Source organism: Oncorhynchus mykiss, chromosome 8 (assembly GCF_057628025.1).
Source record: "Oncorhynchus mykiss isolate SJ-2025 chromosome 8, ASM5762802v1, whole genome shotgun sequence".
NCBI classification, from domain to species: domain Eukaryota; kingdom Metazoa; phylum Chordata; class Actinopteri; order Salmoniformes; family Salmonidae; genus Oncorhynchus; species Oncorhynchus mykiss.
Window position 1 is genome coordinate 19,962,960 of NC_143029.1, and position 24,797 is coordinate 19,987,756.

At 45.2% G+C, this 24,797-nt stretch overlaps 1 pseudogene across 1 annotated transcript in view; it reads left to right on the forward strand.

The window, feature by feature from the left end:
- Positions 1 to 24,797, forward strand: part of LOC110529202 (laminin subunit alpha-2-like) — a 167,588-nt pseudogene that overhangs the window by 34,780 nt on the left and 108,011 nt on the right. The window contains exons 12-13 of the transcript XR_016482752.1: positions 14,540 to 14,680; positions 17,654 to 17,844. The product of XR_016482752.1 is annotated as a laminin subunit alpha-2-like (transcript). The remainder of the gene's footprint in view (positions 1 to 14,539; positions 14,681 to 17,653; positions 17,845 to 24,797) is intronic.

Below are 24,797 nucleotides of genomic sequence, written 5' to 3' on the forward strand. Positions count from 1 at the left end.
TGTCCCACAGGCGACAAAGAGGTAATTGTGCCCTCACAGAAACACAGCTCTGTCATAGAGGCAGAGACTCTGGAGGATTGATCATTTGGTACAAATCCGAGCTACAAAATCTAATTGATCCCCTCAAGATTGTTAAATATCACATTTGGTAAAAACATAAAAATAACTTGTACTGACAGAATAAGATGTGTTCCTTTGCGCAATATATATCCCCCTTCAGAATCACCATATTACTCAGAGGAGATCTTCCCCACCCTTGAGGAAGAGACGTGCCTTTTCCAGGCCTAGGGAATTGTTCTCATCTGTGGGGACACAAATGCACGCACAGGAACACTACCTGATCTAACGACCACATGATGGGACAGCTTTATTACAGGCCACACTGTTTCTAACTGCTTTAATCTCCCCATAGAAACAACAGTGACAACACCATCAACAAAAATGGAAGGGATCTGTTGCAGCTCTGTTGAAGCCTGGGTCTGTACTTGGTCAACGGTAGGTTACTCTTTGGGAAGATTCAACTATTGCTCACCTCTTGGCCACAGCACAGTGATTACATATGATTACAGACATTGACCCTTTCTCTCCCAGCTCATTCACCTCTGTCTGATCACAGCCAAATGACCTTGTTCTTCAAAAGAACAGACATGGAAACAACCACACATTCACAGCCCAGTAAGCTGTACAACATCAGGAATTCATACAGATGGGCCCAAAACAGCACAGAAGAATACCAGAAAGCAACCGGTAAACAAAATATCCAAACTCTCTTAGATAACTTTTTGGATACCACATTCACTCACAGTAAAGAAGGCATCAATCTAGCAGTAAAAACATAAACTATGTATTCAGGCAAACAGCAAAAGAAGCACAACTGAAATTGATTTTTTTATTTTTTATTTTAAAGACCACAGATGACAACTGGTTTGATGCAGATTGTAAAATTATAAGGAAAAAACTTAGAACACTATCCAACCAAAAGCACAGAGCCCCATATAATGGTGAATTATGCCTTCGTTACAGTGAGACTTTACAACTCTATAAATGTACACTCAGAACCAAAAAATCACAGTACAACAGCAAGCAGCTGACACTAATTGAGGAGTCCATAAACACCAACAACTTCTGGAAAAACAATGGGGAAGTAATTCTGCTTTGAAAGTTGATAAACTTGTAACCTCACTTTTGAATGAATGGCCTTTGAATGTTTCGGTACCTACTGGAGAGCTCTTCTTTGTCTACACCTATTCAGCATCGTTCACACCCTCTTAAGCTTTACCACCCATCTCTTTAAGGGTTGATCCGAGCGTTCTGTCCTAACAACAGCAGTCAAGCACCCAAGCTAATTGGCTAACTTTGGCTAGCTACTTCCAGACAAAAATGAGAGAACAGCACACTGACCATTTTACTCGCCCTAGCAGAGCTGGTTAGGCTGTTTTTATGTTATCCAGATCGTTGGTGACTGCAACTGTGCAGCTGGCAACAATTTACGCTTTTTTGCCAACGTTTACTGACACCGGCCATATTCAACGGGTGTTGAGAGTTCCTCTGTGGAGATGAGAGAACCTTCCAGAAGGACAACTATCTCTGCAGCACTCCACCAATCAGGCCTTTATGGTAGAGTTGCCAGACGGAAGACACTCCTCAGTAAAAGGCACATGACAGCCCGCTTGGAGTTCACCAAAAGACACTTAAAGGACTGGGCCCATTGAAACAAGATTCTCTGGTCTGATGAAACTGAGATTGAACTACGGCCTGAATGCCTAGCATCACATCTGGAGGAAACTTGGCACCATCCCTACGTTGAAGAATGGTGGTGGCAGCATCATGCTGTGGGGATGTTTTTCAGTGGCAGGGACTGGGAGACTAGTCAGGATCGAGTGAAAGATGAACGGAGCAAAGTAAAGAGAGATCCTTGATGATAACTTACTCCAAACCACTCAGGACCCCAGACTGGGGTGAAGTCAAAACAAATCAAATCAAATTTTATTTGTCAGATATACATGGTTAGCAGATGTTAATGCGAGTGTAGCGAAATACTTGTGCTTCTACTTCTGACAATGCAGTAATAACCAACAAGTAATCTAGCTAACAATTCCAAAACTACTACCTTATAGACACAAGTGTAAGGGGATATAGAATATGTACATAAAGATATATGAATGAGTGATGGTACAGAGCGGCATAGGCAAGATACAGTAGATGGTATTGAGTGCAGTATATACATATGAGATGAGTATGTAAACAAAGTGGCATAGTTAAAGTGGCTAGTGATACATGTATTACATAAAGATGCAGTAGATGATATAGAGTACAGTATATACATATACATATGAGATGAATAATGTAGGGTATGTAAACATTATATTAGGTAGCATTGTTTAAAGTGGCTAGTGATATATTTTACATAATTTCCCATCAATTCCCATTATTAAAGTGGCTGGAGTTGAGTCAGTGTGTTGGCAGCAGCCACTCAATGTTAGTGGTGGCTGTTTAACAGTCTGATGGCCTTGAGCTGTTTTTCAGTCTCTCGGTCCCAGCTTTGATGCACCTGTACTGACCTCGCCTTCTGGATGATAGCGGGGTGAACAGGCAGTGGCTCGGGTGGTTGTTGTCCTTGATGATCTTTATGGCCTTCCTGTGACATCGGGTGGTGTAGGTGTCCTGGAGGGCAGGTAGTTTGCCCCCGGTGATGCGTTGTGCAGACCTCACTACCCTCTGGAGAGCCTTACGGTTGTGGGCGGAGCAGTTGCCGTACCAGGTGGTGATACAGCCCGACAGGATGCTCTCGATTGTGCATCTGTAGAAGTTTGTGAGTGCTTTTGGTGACAAGCCGGATTTCTTCAGCCTCCTGAGGTTGAAGAGGCGCTGCTGCGCCTTCTTCACGATGCTGTCTGTGTGGGTGGACAAATTCAGTTAGTCTGTGATGTGTACACCGAGGAACTTAAAACTTACTACCCTTTCCACTACTGTTCCATCGATGTGGATAGGGGGGTGTTCCCTCTGCTGTTTCCTGAAGTCCACAATCATCTCCTTAGTTTTGTTGACGTTGAGTGTGAGGTTATTTTCCTGAAGGAAGTTTTACCTTCCTTCAGGACAACGACCCTAACCACACAGCCAAGACAACACAGGACTGGTTTCGGGACAAGTCTCTGAAAGTTCCTTGAGTGGCCCAGCCAAAGCCAGGACTTGAACCTCTCCAGAGACATCTGAAAATAGCTGTGCAGCAACGCTCCCCATCTAACCTGACAGAGCTTGAGAGGATCTGCAGAGAAGAATGGGAGAAACTCCCCAAATACAGGTGTGCCAAGCTTGTAGCATCGTACCCAAGAAGACTCAAGGCTATAATCACAGGTTGGGCCTGGTTGGTCCCTGGATGGGAGACAAGATACTACTGGAGGTGGTGTTGGAGGGCCAGTAGGAGGCATCTTTTCCTCTGGTCTAAATATCCCAATGCCCCAGGGCAATGATTGGGGACATTGCCCTGTGTAGGGTGCTGTCTTTCGGATCGGATGTTAAATGGGTGTCCTGACTTTCTGTGGTCACTAAATATGTCATGGCACTTATTGTATGAATAGGGGTGTAAAGCCCAGTGTCTTGGATAAATTCCCAATCTGGCCCCCATACTATCAGGGCCACCTAATCATCCCCAGCTTCCAATTGGCTCATTCATCCCCCTCCTCTCCCCTGTAACTATTCCCCAGGTTGTTGCTGTAAATGAGAATGTGTTCTCAGTCAACTTACCCAGTAAAATAAGGGTTAATAATAAAATAAACTTATTTAAATGTGATATATCTGTTGTTTTTTAAATACATTTGCAACAAAATATAAAAACCTGTGATTCGACATTATGGGGTATTGTGTGTAGATTGGTGAGGGGGGAAAAAACAATTTAATACATTTCTAATAAGGTTGTAACATTACAAAATGTGCAAAAAGCCAAGGGGTCTGAATACTTCCCGAATGCACTGTATATATAGGGAGTACCAGTACCAGTACCAGTACCAGTACTTGTCTGCTAAATGAACAAGCCTGCAGCCATATGGCGCATGGCGCATAGCCTGATAAAATACAGTAGGCCAAATCATATTCTGTTCTTCTTCTGAAAAAAAAAACACATCATGTTCCTTTAGACCTGGCTAAAATAAATAATTGATTTATTGTGATGGTGTGTATTAAATTGATTTATGTGGCTGTGACTCCAAACAATCACGGATTATAAAGATAAAGCCAAACACATCGCGGACACCGACACCTCACGCCCGGATCAGCCAAACACATCGCGGACACCGACACCTCACGCCCGGATCAGCCAAACACATCGCGGACACCGACACCTCACGCGCGGATCAGCCAAACACATCGCGGACACCGACACCTCACGCCCGGATCAGCTGAACACATCGCGGACACCGACACCTCACGCCCGGATCAGCCAAACACATCGCGGACACCGACACCTCACGCCCGGATCAGCTGAACACATCGCGGACACCGACACCTCACGCCCGGATCAGCCAAACACATCGCGGACACCGACACCTCACGCCCGGATCAGCTGAACACATCGCGGACACCGACACCTCACGCCCGGATCAGCCAAACACATAGCGGACACCGACACCTCACGCCCGGATCAGCCAAACACATCGCGGACACCGACACCTCACGCCCGGATCAGCTGAACACATCGCGGACACCGACACCTCACGCCCGGATCAGCCAAACACATCGCGGACACCGACACCTCACGCCCGGATCAGCTGAACACATCGCGGACACCGACACCTCACGCCTGGATCAGCCAAACACATCGCGGACACCGACACCTCACGCCCGGATCAGCCGAACACATCGCGGACACCGACACCTCACGCCCGGATCAGCTGAACACATCGCGGACACCGACACCTCACGCCCGGATCAGCTGAACACATTTGTCACCCGCTTCAAGGAAAATAACATTGAGCCGCCGAAGCAGGCCCCCTCAGCTCACGAGGTCTGTGTGCTCTCGTTCTCTGTGGCTGACATGATTAAGGAATTTAAGTGTGTTAACCCTCGATAGGCCGCCGGCCCAGACGGCATCCCAAGCCGTGTCCACAGAACATGTGCATACCAGCTGGCTGGAGTGTTTACGGACATATTCAATCTCTCCCTATCCCAGTATGTTGTCCCCACTTGCATCAATATGTCCACCACTGTTCCTGTACCCAAGAAAGCAGAGGTAACTGAACTAAATTACTATTGCCCCGTAGCACTCACTTCTGTCATCATGAAGTGCTTTGAGAGGCTTGTTAAAAGCAGAGGTACAGGGGTGTGGGGGCCCCCTCCTGTACTGTTCACCCATGTTTACGTGGCCATGCACGTCTCCAACTCAATAATTAAGTGGTAGACTTTGTAAGAATATGTCGAAGATAAATACACAACACGGAGACAGAGTACGAGAGGTAAAGAGGAACGAGGGTCAATAGAGTACTAACAATCAATGGAAATTGTGTTTTTTTCTGTAATAGGGAATTATTGATTAATGGTTTAGAGTCATGGGAGGAATATTTCTTCTGAAATAGGATACTTGTTATTTGGCCATTGGCTAGTTTTATTGGAAGAAAGTCTAATTTGTCAACCACAGGCTAGGGCTGGGTTATAAAACTACATACTGTTTCTTTGTTCTGTGGAGAGAGATCCACTGGAGAGAATCACTGAGAGAGCATCACTGAGGACAGTGGAGAATGACCATCTACCTCCCTTTATGATTTGTCCTCTTCAAATAAACCTATTCTCCTCCCCTGATTTGCTTTGGGGTTTGTGTTATTGAAGAGTAACAGAAATTGCTAACATTTGGTGCCGTGACCCGAAAACATATCAACTGTGTGTTTATCCAGAATTAAGAGAGAAGGCTGAGTGCAACCCACAAGGGAGTCAACTCTTAATCTCCTGATTGATGGCGTAATTGCTGGGTGAGTCTAGACCAATATAATTTTAAAAGAACCAAATCAGGTTAAAATAGGTGCATGCAATGAGTGATATGTATCTGTGATGTATAAGCCTTTTGTTCAATTACAAACTTCCTTTGTTCTCCATGAAAATTTTTGAGGCCTTTGTCTTTGTTTTCTACTATAGGGGTTCAAGTCCTCTATTAAACATTTGAGTCCTTTATTTTTGTGGAACCTTCTTGTTGCATAGAAGTGAGTTGCTATATATACAGTAGCGATTTTTACATGTGTGGTTAATGTAAGTCTTGAACAAGCTTCTTGAAGTGAACATATGTTCAATGGTAGCCATGCCCTACAGAGACAATTTGTGTTCCAGAAAAGGTTTGAGTCCTTAAAAGAGTAAAATATATATATATATATATATATATATATATATATATATATATATATATATATATATATATATATATATATATATATATATATATATATATATGGGAGAACAAGTATTTGATACACTGCCGATTCTGCAGGTTTTCCTACTTACAAAGCATGTAGAGTTCTGTCATTTTTATCATAGGTACACTTCAACTGTGAGAGAAAACACATTGTATGATTTTTAAGAAAATTAATTAGCATTTTATTGAGAGCCGGAATTCTTACTGGTTGGTAGGTGATCAAATACTTATGTCATGCAATAAAATGCTAATTAATTACTTAAAAATCATACAATGTGATTTTCTGAATTTTTGTTTTAAATTCCTTCTCTCACAGTTGAAGTGTACCTATGATAAAAATTACAGACCTCTAAGTAGGAAAACCTGCAAAATCGGCAGAGTATCAAATACTTGTTCTCCCCACTGTATTTATTGGGTTTAAATAAATACAGTTGAAGTCGGAAGTTTGCATACACCTTAGCCAAATACATTTAAACTCAGTTTTTCACAATTCCTGACATTTAATCCTAGTAAAAATTCCCTGTCTTAGGTCAGTTAGGATCACCACTTTATTTTAAGAATGTGAAATGTAGAATAAGAGTAGAGAGAATGATTTATTTCAGCTTTTATTTCTTTCATCACATTCCTAGTAGGTCAGAAGTTTACATACACTCAATTAGTATTTGGTAGCTGTCACGACTTCCGCCGAAGTTGGCTCCCCTGCATGTTCGGGCGGTGCCCGCCCTTGTTTTGTGCGGGATTATTTTTGTTATCCTGTTATATGGTGGTTTTTCGTGTGTTTTATTCTCTGGACTATTTTGGTCCTGTGTTAGGGCTGGGTATTTTATTCGCCCTGTGTGTTGGCGTGACCGTCGTTTGTGCGCCGGAGAATAAACTGACAAGTAACTGAAACCTGCTCTCTGCGCCTGATTCCACCCACCCTAGTAATTTGTGACAGTAGCATTGCCTTTAAATTGTTTAACTTGGATCAAACGTTTCAGGTAGCCTTCCACAAGCTTCCCACAATAAGTTGGGTGAATGTTGTCCCATTCCTGCTGACAGAGCTGGTGTAACTGAGTCAGGTTTGTAGGCCTCCTTGCTCGCACACGCTTTTTCAGTTCATCCCACAAATGTTCTATAGGATTGAGGTCAGGGCTTTGTGATGGCCACTCCAATACCTTGCATTTGTTGTCCTTAAGCCATTTTGCCACAACTTTGGAAGTATGCTTGGGGTCATTGTCTATTTGGAAGACCCATTTGCGATCAGGCTTTAACTTCCTGACTGATGTCTTGAGATGTTGCTTCAATATACCCAAATAATTTTCATACCTCATGATGCCATCTATTTTGTGAAGTGCACCAGTCCCTCCTGCAGCAAAGCACCCCCACAACATGATGCTGCCACCCCCGTGCTTCACGGTTGGGATGGTGTTCTTCGGCTTGCAAGCATCCCCCTTTTTCCTCCAAACATAACGATGGTCATTATTGCCAAACAGTTCTATCTTTGCTTCACCAGACCAGAGGACATTTCTCCAAGAAGTACAATCTTTGTCCCCATGTGCAGTTGCAAACCATAGTCTGGCTTTTTATGGCGGTTTTGGAGCAGTGGCTTCTTCCTTGCTGAGCGGCCTTTCAGGTTATGTCGATATAAGACTTGTTTTACTGTGGATATAGATACTTTTGTACCTGTTTCGTCTTTGCTCTTGTGCTGGGATTGATTTACACTTTTCGCACCAAAGTACGTTCATCTCTAGGAGACAGAAGGCGCCTCCTTCCTGAGCTATATGACAGCTGCGTGGTCCCATGGTGTTTATACTTGTGTACTATTGTTTGTACAGATGAACTTGGTACCTTCAGTCGTTTGAAAATTGCTCCAGACTTGTGGAGGTCTACAAGTTTTTTTCTGAGCTGAATTCTTTCGAGTTCCCATGATGTCAAGCAAAGAGGCACAGAGTTTGAAGGTAGGCCTTGAAATACATCCACAGGTACACCTCCAATTGACTCAAATTGTGTCAATTAGCCAATCAGAAGCTCCAAGCTGTTTAAAGGCACAGTCAACTTAGTGTATGTAAACTTCTGACCCACTGGAATTGTGATGCATTGAATTTTAAGTGAAATAATCTGTCTGTAAACAGTTGTTGGAAAAATGACTTGTGTCATGCACAAAGTAGATGTCCTAACCGACTTGCCAAAACTGTAGTTTGTTAACAAGAAATGTGTGGAGTGGTTGAAAAACGAGTTTTGATGACTCCAACGTAAGTGTATGTTAACTTCTGACTTCAACTGTAATAAACGTGGAATTTACCCAAATACTGTATCTGAGTGGTATGCATGCAGACGGAGAGAGTCTCACTGAGGGCATAAAGCATCCATAAATCATACCTGCCCATGTTTAGTTAACGATTTAAATCTGACACAAGAAGTGTCGAGGTAGCAATTTTGCAAAGCTAATTTTGCCTTGCTCATCTCTGTTCGGCCTGATGAGTTTTAATGATTCCAACCTAAGTGTATGTAAACTTCTGACTTCAACTGTATATAATCATAGATATATATATTATACAACTTTTGAAGTTAATATAATGCCATTCTTAAGTGATAAAATCACTCTGGAAAAAGGCGGGACAGCTCCTCCGGATGTGAGCATGAAAAATATTTTAAATTCACTGTCTACTGTAATGATGAACCATTTCAAAGTAGAGAAGTGTAGGCAAGAGATAATAAAGAAAAAAACTGAAAAAATACAGTAATGTCTAATTCCTTGACAAAGACACAATGGTCTTTAACTGTATTAGCCGAAGTAAGACAACTGAATGAGAAATTCCTTCTGGAGAATCATGACAGGACATTGCAGAGAGATAAAGAAAGTTTGAAAGCTCTTGGTGTGCAAATCAAAACGTTGAAAGAAGAGATTCAACAATTACAGGCAAGGGTCGTAAAACCAAACTTTACTCCAACATGTGGAGGACCCTTACCCTCAGGCTGAGTTGCGCAAGGATGATTGGGTTTCAAGCATCTGGATAGCACTGACTGGCTTTGAGTCAATAGATACTGACTGCTGTGATGAACGATGTCTTAGGCCAATCAGAACACAGGCTATAAAAGGTGGTAAAGACAAACCTCCGGTGACCGTAATCACACATAAATCAGCATCTCCAAAACAGGTGGATGAATGGTCGAACACTTTGAAACATTCCAGAGAAGGGGGTATGAAAATGGACCATTTGAAGTGTTACAGTTATTAGACTTGTTTTGAACATCGGTGAACACGGTGCACTTGAAGAAAAGGTTTATAGAGCTGTGGGTGGTGAAGAGAAAGACGTGGCCGATGGATGGAGAGCCATACATGTTTTTCTTAAGGGTCTGACCAATGCAACCACCAACTGGGGAGAGATAACCAAATGTGTTCAAAAACCGAAATAACCATTTGTTGAATTTGAAGAAAGATTTAGAGCAGAGGTGGTTAGACACAGTGGGTTCCTTACATGGAATGTCACGCCCTGACCTTAGATACTGTATCTCTGTTTTCTATATATTTTGTTTAGGTCAGGGTGTGACTAGGGTGGGTACTTTTGTTAGGGTTTGTTAGGGTTTTTGTATGTCTAGGGTTTTTTGTATGTCTATGGTTTTTTGTATGTCTAGGGTTGTTTGTATGTCTAGGTTTTTTTGTATGTCTAGGGTTTTTTGTATGTCTAAGGGTTTGTATGTCTAGGGGTTTTGTATGTCTATGTTGGCCTGATATGGTTCCCAATCAGAGACAGCTGTTTATCTTTGTCTCTGATTGGGGATCATATTTAGGTAGCCCTTTTTCCCCACTTTCTGGTGTGGGATCTTGTCTACAGTTAGGTGCCTGTGTGCACACCAGTAGCTTCACGTTTCGTTTGGTTGTTTGTTGTTTCAGTGAGTTTCGATTTATTTAAAAAAATGTGGAACTCTATTCACGCTGCGCCTTGGTCTCATCATTATGACGAACATGACAGAAGATCCCACAACAAAATGACCAAGCAGCGTGTACAGGAGGAGTGGACTTGGGAGGAGATTCTGGATGGTAAAGAACCCTGGACACAGGCTAGGAAATATCGCCGTCCGAGGGAGGAGATTGAGGCAGCGAAAGCGGAACGGAGACGTTATGAGGAGTATTACCAACGAGGCAAGCACGAGAGGCAGCCCCAAAATATTTTGCTGCCCTAGAGTGGGCATCCAGCCAGGACGGGTTGTGCCGGCTCAGCGCTCCTGGTCTCCAGCGACGGTCCCCAATCCGGGGTCTCCAGCGACGGTCCCCAGTCCGGGGCCTCCAGCAACGGTCCCCAGTCCGGGGCCTCCAGCAACGGTCCCCAGTCCGGGGCCTCCAGCAACGGTCCCCAGTCCGGGGCCTCCAGCAACGGTCCCCAGTCCGGGGCCTCCAGCAACAGTACCCAGTCCGGTGCCTCCAGCGATGAGCTACAGTCCAGATCCGCCAGAGGTGGTTCCCAGTTCTGATCCTCCGGCGATGATCCATGGTCCGGTTCCATCGACAACGATCCACGGTCCGGTTCCACAGAAGCGGAGTGATCAGTGTAGGGAGCGGGGACTGCGTCCAGAATCGGAGCTGCCACCAAGGGTAGATGCCCTCCCTTATAGGTTAAGGTTTGTGGCCGGGAGTCCGCACCTTTAGGGGGGGGGGGGGGGGGGGGGGGGGAGTACTGTCACGCCCTGACCTTAGATATCTCTGCTTTCTATATATTTTGGTTAGGTCAGGGTGTGACTAGGGTCCAATTATTAAAGTGGCCAGTGATTTCAAGTCTATGTATAGGGCAGCAGCCTCTAATGTGCCAGTGATGGCTATTTAACAGTCTGATGGCCTTGAGACAGAAGCTGTTTTTCAGTCTCTCATTCCCAGCTTAGATGCACCTGTACTGACCTCGGCTTCTTGATGATAGCGGGGTGAACAGGCAGTGGCTTGGGTAGTAGTTTTCCTTGGTGATCTTTTTGGCATTCCTGTGACATTGGGTGCTGTAGGTGCAGATAGTTTGCTTCCGATGATGTGTTGGGCAGTCCGCACCACCCTCTGGAGATCCCTGCGGTTGCGGGCGGTGCAGTTGCCGTGCCTGGCGGTGACAGGATGCTCTCAATTGTGCATCTGTAAAATTTTGTGAGGGTTTTAGGTGTCAAGTCAAATCTCATCAGCTTCTTGAGGTTGAAGAGGCTCTGTTGTGCCTTCTTCACCACACTGTCTGTGTGGGTGGACCATTTCAGTTTGTCAGTGATGTGTACGCCAAACTTGAAGCTTTCCACCTTCTCCACTGCGGTCCGTCAATGTGGATAGGGGGGTGCTCCCTCTGCTGTTTCCTGAAGTCCACGATCAGTTCCTTTTGTTTTGTTGACGTTGGGTGAGAGGTTATTTTCCTGGCACCACACTCCCAGGGCCCTCACCTCCTCCCTGTAGGCTGTCTTGTCATTGTTGATAATCAGGCCTACTACTGTTGTGTCATCTGCAAACTTGATGATTGAGTTGGAGGTGTGCGTGGCCACGCTGTCATGGGTGAACAGGGAGTACAGGAGGGGGCTGAGCACACATCCTTGTGGGGCCCCAGTGTTGAGGATCAGCGAAGTGGTGTTTTTTTCTAACTTCAGCACCATGGGGCAGCCGTAAGGAAGTCCAGGAACCAGTTGCACAGGGCAGGGTACAGACCCAGGGCCTGGAGCTTAATGATGAGCTTGGGGGTACTATGGTCGTGAATGCTGAGCTATAGTCAATGAACAGCATTCTTATATAGGTATTCCTCTTGTCCAGGTGGGATAGGGCAGTGTGCAGTGCGATGGCGATTGCTTCGTCTGTGGATCTGTTGGGGCGGTAAGCAAATTGAAGTGGGTCTAGGGTGTCAGGTAAGGTAGAGGTGATATGATCCTTGACTAGTCTCTCAAAGCACTTCATGATGACAGATAGTCATTTAGTTCAGTTCTCTTTGCTTTCTTGGGTACAGGAACAATGGTGGACATCTTGAAGCATGTGGGGACAACAGACATGGGATAGGGAGAGATTGAACATGTCTGTATACACTCCAGCCAGCTGGTTTGCGCATGCTCTAAGGATGCGACTAGGTTGCTCTCTGGGCTGGCAGCCTTGTGAGGGTTAACACGTTTAAATGTCTTACTCAAGCCGGCCACAGAGAAAGAGAGCCCATAGTCCTTGGTAGCGGGACGCATCGGTGGCACTGTGTTATCCTCAAAGCGAAGAAGGTGTTTAGCTTGTCTGGAAGCAAGACGTCGGTGTCCGCAAAGTGGCTGGTTTTCCCTTTGTAGTCTGTGATTGTCTGTAGACCCTGCCACATACGTCTCGTGGCTGAGCCGATAAATTGCGACTCCACTTTGTCTATATACTTACCTTTTGCCGTGTTTGATTGCCTTACTGATGGAATAACTACACTGTTTGTATTCGGGCCATATTCCAAGTCACCTTGCCATGGTTAAATGCGATTGTTTCACGCTTTCAGTTTTGCGTGAATGCTGCCATCTATTCACGGTTTCTGGTTAGGACCGGGTGGGCATCTACCCTCGGTGGCGGCTCTGGTTCTGGACGCATCCCCCCCTCATTACACTGATCATTCCGCTTCTGTGGAACCGGACCATGGATCCTCGCCGGAGGCCCCGGACTGGGGGCCGTCGCTGGAGTCCCCAGACTGGGGACCGTCGCTGGAGACCCCAGACTGGGGACCGTCGCTGGAGACCCCGGACCGTCGCTGGAGAACCCGGACCGTCGCTGGAGAACCCGGACCGTCGCTGGAGACCCCGGACCGGAGACCGTCGCTAGAGACCCCGGACCGGAGGCCTGGTGCGTGAGACCGGTACAGGTGGCATAGGGCTGATGACACGCACCTCAGGGCGAGTGCGAGGAAGTGGAACAGGACGGACCTGACTGGGGACACGCACTTGAGGGAGAGTGCGAGGAACTGGCACAGGACGCACTGGGTTTTGAAGGTACACTGGAGATCTGGTGTGTATAGCCGGCATCAATTGTTCCGGAACTTTAACACACGTTTCAGGATGAGTACGGAGAGCTGACTCAGGTGGCACCAAACTGACAACACGTTCCTTTATTCCAAAATAATATTCCACCACCAACTCAACAACTCCCCCATTTCTCTCTCCTCCGAATCGTCCTTCTTCTCCCAGACTGGCTCTGGTTTACTCCTCGGCTCCGCCGACTGCTCCATGTGCCCCCCAATTGTTTTGGGGGGGGGGGGGTTTCTGTGGCCTACTTCGTTGGTATAATTCCTCGTAACGGTGTGCACACAGGCACCTAACTGTAGACAAGATCCCACACCAGAAAGTGGGAAAAAGGGCTGCCTAAATATGATCCCCAATCAGAGACAACGATAAACAGCTGTCTCTGATTGGGTACCATATCAGGCCAACATAGACATACAAAAACCCTAGACATACAAAAAACCCTAGAGTACCCACCCTAGTCACACCCTGACCTAACCAAAATATATAGAAAACAGAGATATCTAAGGTCAGGGCGTGACACTCGCGGCCCCACAGTTTGGGAACCACTGCAATAAAAGACTGACTATGACACATGAAGACACTATTTACAATACACAAACATGGTAAGAAAAAATGCAATCCATAGGGGATTTGAATTGGTCCTGTAATGGGTAATGCTTTCATGTCCTCTTTCTTTTCCCCAGGTGAGATACTTTATCTAGCCACTCAAAGCTACAGAAACCTGGCTTTGGCTGTGTTGGCATGCAAAATGAATGTCCGTTGCGATTTGTTGACAGAAGCTAAGGGATGATGGCATTTAAAAGTGTTGATTTTGCCAAGTGTTTATCTGTCAGTGCATCCAATGATTAATAATCTAAGATTCAACCAGAAAACAACAATCACCACCAGTTGTTACAGATTATGTTTGTTAGGAGAGTTTCTCTCAATGTGTGTTAGTCATACTTTATAAAATGTTAACGGCATCAGTTCAATGTTTTCACATTAGTTATTATTATTATTATCTACTATGTGATATTGGGAGAGAGGGAACGTCTGTCCCAGGGGTGTGTGGGCTGTCACAGTGTGTGAGTGCCAGTATAGCACATCCTCCTCATCCAGATGCTGTGTGTGTGTGTGTGTGTGTGTGTGTGTGTGTGTGTGTGTGTGTGTGTGTGTGTGTGTGCGCGCGCGCGCATCTTTCAGGAAAACGTGGCGGGGGAAAACTGTGACCACTGCAAGCTGGGTTTCCACCATCTCCTGGGTGAGCGTCTCCACGGCTGCGAGAAGTGCTACTGTTCCGGCATAGCTAGCAACTGCTCCGACTCCCACTGGACCTACAGTAATGTAAAAGACAACGCCAGGCCTCACTCTCTCATTTCCCCCCACTAACACAACTCATTAGTGCCTCCTGCCTGGTGTTGCGCTGCCTGCCGAGTTAAGTCTCTCCTAGCCGGCCTTATTAAATCAGGGTGCTGAGGGCTGGGCTGATGACAAGATGGAGTGCAGGTGGAGGAACAAGGCATAGCCCCACACACACACACACACACACATCCATAAATACAGGCTGATTTATACTGCACAACACACTCTGACACGTTGACAGGATTAGGTGGGCGAGGGTCAGAGGTTGATGATCTGCAGAGGGTGATTTGGATAAACAGGGGATGCTGGGGGGTGGTTGGGTGTAGACAAGCAAGGGGGCGACATGTAGCCTAGAAGTTAGCGTGTTGGGACAGTAATCGAAATGTCTCCGGTTTGAATCTCGAGCCGACAAGGTGAACAAAATATGTTGATGTGCCCTTGAACAAGGCATTTAACCCTAGTTGCTCCTGTAAGTCTCTCTGGACAAGAGTGTCTGCTAAATTACTAAATTGTACAAAAATGGGGGAGGGCAGTAAAGACAGGCCTGTCACTGGATTACAGGGCCTGATTTACTATGTAATACTGCATGTGACAGACATCCGTCATCTAGGCATCTGTCTCTACAATTAACCTGACCTTGAGTTCTCCCTTCAATCCACCATTTGCTTTAATCACTGTGTGTAGATGTGGGGTGGGGGAGGTGTGTATAAGGGTGTAAATGTAATCTGTTTGTGGAGAAGACCATCTTCAACCTGTAATGACACAAAGGAATCAGCCATCGTCATTATCAGTGAATCAGACTGGGCCCTCAATGAACCTGTACCTCTTTATCCTAATGAACCTGTACCTCTTTATCCTAATGAACCTGTACCTCTTTATCTTAATGAACCTGTACATCTTTATCCTAATGAACCTGTACCTCTTTATCCTAATGAACCTGTACATCTTTATCCTAATGAACCTGTACCTCTTTATCCTAATGGACCTGTACCTCTTTATCCTTATGAACCTGTACCTCTCCATCCTAATGAACCTGTACCTCTTTATCTTAATGAACCTGTACATCTTTATCCTAATGAACCTGTACCTCTTTATCCTAATGAACCAGTACCTCTTTATCCTAGTGAATCTGTACCTCTCCATCCTGATGAACCTGTACCTGTCCATCCTAGTGAACAACTACATATTTATCCTAATGAACCTGTACCTCTCCATCCTAATGAACCTGTACCTATTAATCCTACTGAACCTGTACCTCTCCATCCTAATGAACCTGCACCTCTTTGTCCTCTAATGAACCTGTACCTCTTTGTCCTAATAAACCTGTACCTATCCATCCTAATGAACCTGTACCTCTTTATCCTAATGAACCTGTACATCTTTATCCTAAAGAACCTGTACCTCTTTATCCTAATGAACCTGTACCTCTTTATCCTAATGAACCAGTACCTCTTTATCCTAATTAATCTGTACCTCTTTATCCTAATGAACCTGTACCTATTTGTCCTCTAATGAGTATGTACCTATTTATTCTAATACACCTGTACCTCTCCATCCCAATGAACCACTACATCTTTATCCTAAGGAACCTGTACCTATTTGTCCTCTAATTAGTCTGTACCTCTTTATCCTAATGAACCTGTACCTCTCCATCCTAGTGAATCTGTACCTCTCCATCCTAGTGAATCTGTACCTCTCCATCCTAATGGACCTGTACCTCTTTATCCTAATGAATCTGTGCCTCTCCATCCTAATGAACCTAAACTTCTCCATCCTAATGAACCTGTACCTCTCCATCCCAGTGAACCACTACATCTTTATCCTAATGAACCTGTGCCTTTTTATCCTACTGAACCTGTACCTCTTTATCCTAATGAAACTGTACCTCTCCATCCTAGTGAACCACTACATCTTTATCCTAATGAACCTGTACCTTTTTATCCTACTGAACCTGTACCTCTTTATCCTAACGAACCTGTACCTCTTTGTCCTCTAATGAACCTGTACCTCTCCATCCTAATGACAGGCCTCTCAGGCCAATTGCTATTTCAGCCTGCTATACATACATACGCACGCACGCGCACACACACACACACACACACACACACACACACACACACACACACACACACACACAGAGAGAGATAATCGTCAGGATCACATAATCCACTTTCTAAAATATTTACAAGGTTAATCTAGAAAACAAGGCAACAAGGCAGAAAATGTACTTTATTCTACGGTTTAGGATATTCACTTGGCAGATCTAGAAAAAAAATTAGAGGGAAGAGAAAAAACATGGGGAAAAAAATAACATGATCATAGGCTGGCAAGGGGAAATGTCTTGTATAAATCGCAGGCTGCCAGACAGGAGTATTCATGGTGATTTAAGGAAGAGGGAACACGAGGGGTGTCAAACCATGATGTATTTCCCTCTGCCTCGCACATAGAATATAAATCACAGAAAAATATCTCAACCAAAATCTGACTGTGGAATTTATTTTTCTATATTTATTTCGACCCAGGAAGAGTCATCTCTGTGTTCATTGGAGGGGAAAAAATGGCAAATTAGTGTTTTGAGATTGTCATTGTTTTAAGAACAGTTGATGGCAATCTGTAGACAATGCAGTCCTACTGCATTGTAAAACTAGAAGCAGAATGTTTCAATATTTGAAGGGACAATTCCGTAACCTTATGAGGGATACTATGCTACACGTCATCCTACACATCATACTATGCTACACGTCATTATATGCTGCTACCTTCTTGGCCAGCTCTCCTGTGCAAAAGAGACTCTGTGTCTTAATGGGCTTTTCCTGGTTAAATAAAGGTTAAATAAATAGAGTAAGGGCTACATGACACTGTCATAACAAGGACATAACATATGTCATAACCAGTCACAAGTTCTCTGTGTGCATTGATTAATATTTCAATCCTATCTGGTGTGATTCTGTCCAGGAGACATCCATGGCTGGCTGGTCCCTGACAGAGGCGGATGGGGAGGGGAAGGTGTGGCCCACCCCAAGCAGAGACAGAGACTGGCCCCAGACACTCAGCAATAATAACCTGGAGGCCAGGAGACACCTTCCTGCTGTCTACTACTGAAACGCGCCTGGAGGGTACCTGAGCAGCAAGGTCCGCACACAACAGCCCTCTTTCTCTCTCACACACTCAAACGCGCACACACACAACTGTATTGTGCGGTCTTACATTGTCATTATACAAGGATGATCTGTGCTCTGCTGTACTGAAGTATAACACAGCTGTTGTGGTCTTCTGTTGCATTCATTGTGTCTTTTGACAGATTATGTACTTTTGTACTCTGAAGTTGTACTATTTATTTATGGAGTTTATGCAAGGGCTTTTTGTATATTGTTTGTATATTAGTTTCTTATCTTTTCTCCTCATAGGCTTTGCATGTCTTCCCATCCCATTGTCTCTAACACATTCTATTCCCCAGCAGTGCATTCTGGAGGAAAACAATGCTTCGTTCCATGAACTCTGTAATAATGTATTTTTCTCTAACAAAAGTCTTCAGGCATCAGGGTTTACTCTGCTCTCCCTAATGTCAAAAGGCACGTCATTATGAGCTTTATATAGGGGTCCACAGCAGCGAACTAACGTGTGTGTGTGTGGCAGTCGAGCAGGATTTCAGTTAAAGGATCAGACACTGAAGCAGAGAATTATCTCATGCTAGCGTGGCGCTCAAAGCCCAACACAATTACTCCTGTACATCCGTGGTGCCATGTTTCATCCCATGAATTATCACCATTGTGACATGCATTAAAAGTGACTCATTTCTAATGAAAAAAGAGAAATTGTTGAATTTCGTTCCAGTTCCTACCAACGTCTATGACTGCTCATGAGTCTCATTCTGTATAACATGGCAAAGGATGACTGACAGTTTTGGGCTTTATGTTTGGTTTATATATGTGGGGAGGCTTGTTGCGGTTTACTATGTCCTCTCCCAATAGAGTTTGTATCACTGTTGAGTTAGAGTTCTGGAGATTGAGGTAACACCGACCAGAGTACCACCACACAATGATTAGAATGAAATGAATACAATCTAGTCCTCAAAAAGAAAATGACAGCTACAGTGCCTTCAGAAAGTCACACAATACCCCATAACGTCAAAGTGGAATATTTTTTTTTCTTTTGAAATTTGTATACATTTGTATAAATTAATTTAAAATGAAAAGCTGAAATGTCTTGTCAATAAGTATTCAATCTCTTTGTTATGGCAAGCCTAAATAAGTTCAGGAGTAAAAATGTGCTTAACAAGTCACATAATAAGTTCATGGACTTTGTAGCAATAATAGTGTTTAACATGATTTTTGAACGACTTCTTCATCTCTGTACCCCACATATTCAATTATCTGAATGTCCCTTTGAGCATGGTGAAGTTATTACTTACACGTTGGATTGTGTATCAATACACCCAGTCACTACAAAGATACAGGCATTGCTAAAGAGGAAGGAAACCGCTCAGAGATTTAACCATGAGGCCAGTGGTGACTTTAACACAGTTACAGAGTTTAATGGCTGTGATAGGAGTAAATGGAGGATGGATCAACAACGTTGTAGTTACTCCACAATACTAACCTAAATTAGATAGTGAAAAGAAGGAAGCCTGTACAGAATAAAAAATATTCCAAAACATGCATCCTGTTTGCAATAAGGCAATAAAGTAACCTGCAAAAATGTGGCAAAGTAATTAACTTTGTGTCCTGAATATAAAGCGTTATGTTTGGGGCCAATCCAACACAACACATCACTGAGTACCACTCTTTAATATGATCAAGCACGGAGGTGGCTGCATCATGTAATGGGTTTGACATTGGCTAGGACTAGGGAGTTTTTTAGGATAAAATAAATGGAACAGAGCTAAGCACAGGCAAAATCCTAGAGAATCCTGGTTCAGTCTGCTTTCCACCAGACACTGGGAGACAAATTCACCTTTCAGCAGGACAATAACCTAAAACACAAGGTCAAATGTACACTGGAGTTGCTTACCAAGATGACATTGAATGTTACTGAGTGGCCCAGTTACAGTTTTGACTTAAATCGGGTTACAAATCTATGGCAAGACTTGAACATGGCTGTCTAGCAATGATCAACAACCAACTTGACAGAGCTTGAATAATTAAAAAAATAAATAATGTACAAATATTCTACAATTCAGGTGTGCAAAACTCTTAAAGACTTACCCAGAAAGACTCACAGTTGTAATCACTGCCAAAATTGATTCTAACATGTATTGACCCAGGTGTCATGCCCTGACCTTAGAGAGCCTTTTTATGTCTCTATTAGTGTGATTTGGGTGGGCATTCTATGTTCTGTTTTCTATGTTTTTGTATTTCTATGTTTTGGCCGGGTATGGTTCTCAATCAGGGACAGCTGTCTATTGTTGTCTCTGATTGGGAATCACACTTAGGCAGCCTTTTTCCTTTTTCTCCAGCAATGGTCCCCAGTCCGGGGCCCGCCACGAGGCGACGGTCTCCAGTCCGGAGCCTCCAGCGAGGTCTCCAGTCCGGAGCCTCCAGCGACGGTCCCCAGTCCGGGACCCGAAACGAGGGTTCCCAGTCCGGGGTCCGCAACGAGGGTCCCCAGTCCAGGGCCCGCAACGAGGCGACGGTCTCCAGTCCGGAGCCTCCAGCGAGGTCTCCAGTCCGGAGCCTCCAGCGACGGTCTCCAGTCCGGAGCCTCCAGCGACGGTCCCCAGTCCGGGACCCGAAACGAGGGTTCCCAGTCCGGGGTCCGCAACGAGGGTCCCCAGTCCAGGGCCCGCAACGAGGCGACGGTCCCCAGTCCAGGGCCCGCAACGAGGCGACGGTCTCCAGTCCGGAGCCTCCAGCGAGGTCTCCAGTCCGGAGCCTCCAGCGACGGTCCCCAGTCCGGGGCCCGCAACGAGGGTTCCCAGTCCGGGGCCCGCAACGAGGGTTCCCAGTCCGGGGCCCGCATCGAGGGTCCCCAGTCCGGGACCCGAAACGAGGGTTCCCAGTCCGGGGTCCGCAACGAGGGTCCCCAGTCCGGGGCCCGCAGCGAGGGTGCCCAGTCCGTGGCCCGCCGAAAGGGTCCCCAGTCCAGGGTCGGCGATGAGGGTCCACGCACCAGAGGCACCACCAAAGTGGGGTGAGCCACAGGTGGAGCGGGGTCTGAGTCCCGCACCAGAGCCGCTACGGACCCTCCCCTATGGGTTCAGGTTTTGCGGCCGGAGTCTCCACCTTTGGGGGGGGGGGGGGGGGGGGGGGTACTGTCACGCCCTGAACTTAGAGAGCCTTTTTATGTCTCTATTTGCTTTGGTCAAGGTGTGATTTGGGTGGGCATTCCATGTTCTGTTTTCTATGTTTTTGTATTTCTATGTTTTGGCAGGGTATGGTTCACAATCAGGGACAGCTGTCTATCGTTGCCTCTGATTGGGAATTATACTTAGGCAGCCATTTTCCCTTTTGTCTTTGTGGGAAGTTTTTTTTGTTATTTCTTGTTTTGTTGGCGACATTTTAACAAATAAAAGAAAATGTACGCTCACCACTCTGCGCTTTGGTCTTCCTTGAACGACGGCCATGACAGCAGGATTTTGAATACTTATGCAAATGAGATTTTTCTGTATGTATACTTTGTCATTATGGGGTATACTGTGTAGATGGGTGAGAAAAAAATCTATGTAATCCATTTTGAATTCAGGCTGTAACACAACACAATGTAGAATAAATCAAGGGCTACATGTATGAATACTTTTCTGAAGGCACTGTATACATTCACTTGTTCGACAATCAGCAAAAAAGTAGCATCTTAAACTGCTGCCAAATTTTGTAAGTACTTCCTGACCACGTCCACCTCTGATGGTGACAGATTTACAGGAGACAGTAAAACCTATAAACCTGCATAAAAATCGCAGATGAACTTTTCTCTTTAGAAATCTCCACGTGTTGATTGACTATTGCCCTGGTGCCGAGGGCTGCCTCCTTGCCTTCCCCGGCCGAGCAAAGTGAAAGGAATAGCACCAATTACTGCAGCTGCCTCTTCACTGAGTTGTGTCCTATCACGGGTAATAGACTATTATGATGATAAATGAACCCATCTCGACAGCGCTTGCCTGAGTACACACTTCAGCACTTTCTCCCAGTGAGGAACGGAGCCATTACCACTCGTCTTCAGATTGACAAGGCCGACAGAGCAGCCTGCGCAGAGAGAACCAGCACACAGGAGAATATGCATGAGTGGGTGCCAGTGATAGTTTTACCCATATGAATGTATTTATTTACTATGTGTGTTTGGCTTCCTTTGTTGTACGAGGTAGTCCTTTCTGGGGACCTATAGACTAGAGACTGAGAGAGTGCCACTTATAGGATGCTATCGGAGCTCTGAATAGACACTGTGCTCCTCTGTCCCACTTGAAAGTAGAGAGGAGGATATTTAGCCACTCCAAGCCTGTCCCAGACTGCATGCTGTAGTTAACACTGTGATCGGGCCTCTATTCCCTCCACACTGCAGGGGGAGAGGCTACAGGGCACACACAGCCTTATTCCCAGGCTATGCCACTTATGTAAATGTCCAATGAAGTACAACAAGGAAGCCTCCAAAGTTTCCTCCTCATTCAGCTGATACTGGAGTAGATCATCTTTTGTTGATACAAATATTGCATTTTTAGCTTTGATAGAGCTCTATTAAAAAGATATTGGTTGCTTAGAAACAACTTAGTCCAGTGTGGCTCAGTTGGTAGAGCATGGCGCTTGCCACGCCAGGGTTGTGGGTTTTATTCACAGGACAGAAATGTATGCACTCTGGATAAGAGGGTCTGCTAAATGACAAAAATTTAATTGTCAGATGCTGTGTGTTTTCTTATACAGTACTTGCCAAATATTTGAATAATACTCCAACCGTTTTAGTACATTTCTTAGTTCTTATGATTTAACCCAAATACTTCCCAAAAACATGGTGGAAATGTCTCCATAAAGCACAGCAACACAAACACATGGTTACAGATGGACAAACAAGCAGAGAAATTCTTGCAGCTTTTGAGGCAGCATTAGCCTTTGTCCCAGATGTGTTCACTTTGGACCGTCTCATTCGGGCCACTAAAAGTGTTTCCCAGATGTGAGTGTTTCCAAACCCTAGTTTTGGTCCCCCACCATCACCCACTATGCACAAACTAAACAGGACCCCATTTTGTAGGCAGTCAGAGGCTCTGAGCAGAGCCCCCTCTTTGTAGCTGTCCTGTGAGTGGCCGGTGGGAAAACACACATTGATGCTTCCTGGATATTAAAGTCAACAGAGCTAGGGCCCAGGGCTCGTAATAGGGGAGCAGATTTGAGGATCCCGGTGTCATGGTGAGACTTGTTTTAAGAACCCAGTAGATGGATCGAAGGTCTGTTGTTTATTTTCTGAAATGTGGGCGCTGATCACCCCCTGCTTGCTCTCTCTACCACTCTCCATCTCTCTGTCTCTCTGGGCATATTTGTTGTGGGATGGCTAGCCACTCTGGCTTTCTGTCTCTGTCCTAACACGGCCTCCCCTGTGATCTATAAAAGTGGATCCTAACTCCAGAGTCCTCTCTTCACAGGCCTCTCTTTATTTGTCCTATAACTCAATGTGTCCTCATGTAGCAAAACACACGTTTTTTGATTGTTCAGAATCAGCCATGGTGCTCCAGTAGGATTGTGAGATATACAATTTGATCCTGGACAAAGAGGTCCTACTGCGACGTAGATGGTTTATTGATGTGAGTGTCCTGATAGGAGTGCTTTTGATGCTACTAACAAGAGGATTAGATCTGTCTCATTAGTGGTGTGTCTGACGCTTGTTGTTGCTCCTTAACAAAAGGTTAGATTTTCTCTGCTCCTCCCACCAACAATGCACTTCAGCTTCATAGACCAGCCCCTTTGTTCCACCAAAGGTTGAGGTGTTCTCAGTGTGAACTGGATTTCTGTGAGTTAAGAGGTTGTCATGACATTATATTAGGACCTGCAGTCTGTACATGACTCACTTTAGCCCTTGTTTATCTCGCTTCCTGTGTACAAACAAATAATGCTGTATTTCAACGCTTCTCTGCATTCATTTTGCCAGTGAACCATGGTTGGGAACATTTTTATTAATCTATGTTGGTTGTCTGCACAGCTGTGCATGAGTCATATCACAATAATACATGCATAGACATCAATGATGCCAAAACACATGATGCCAAAACACACATTAAAAGAGCTCTGGCTCTGGTGCATGTGGCTCCCTGCTGCTGCTAGTCTCCTAACCAGGGGATGATGGTGCTGGTAAGGCCCTGAGTTTTCCCTGACCACATGATCTGACCTGGACAAACTGTTATGGACAGAGCTACAGCCTAGGTAGGTCACATGCTCGGACCTGGACAAACTATTACAGACTAGGCAGGTCACATGTTCTGACCTGGACAAACTGTTACAGACTAGGCAGGTCACGTGATCTGACCTGGACAAACTGTTACAGACTATGCAGGTCACATGTTCTGACCTGGACAAACTGTTACAGACTAGGCAGATCACGTGATCTGACCTGGACAAACTATTACAGACTAGGCAGGTCACATGTTCTGACCTGGACAAACTGTTACAGACTAGGCAGGTCACGTGATCTGACCTGGACAAACTGTTACAGACTATGGAAGGTCACATGATCTGACCTGGACAAACTGTTATGGACAGAGCTACAGCCTAGGTAGGTCACATGCTCTGACCTGGACAAACTGTTACAGACTAGGCAGACTAGTGATTTGCCCTCCAGGTCTTAGTCAAAGGTTCTCCATGGTCGGAAAACAACAGGGCCTTTTCATTGAACACATCAGCACCCCCAGAGCTCCCTGTTATAGCCTCAGCAGGGGGCCAGGAGATAGAGCGGCTCAATAGCACCAAGATGAGAGGGCCCCTTTCTAGCAGGAAAAACACAACACACATGTCTGCTTTGTTTGGGGAGCTGGAGCAGCCAGAGGAGAACATAGGAAACATAGAGAGAGAACAAAGACAGATAGACAAATCCAAAGGAGGCGGGGGAGGATAGGCTGTCCTAGATCTGAGAATGTGTGCTCAACTGTACCAGACAGACATTTTGGGAATGCAGTCATCATTCGAACAAT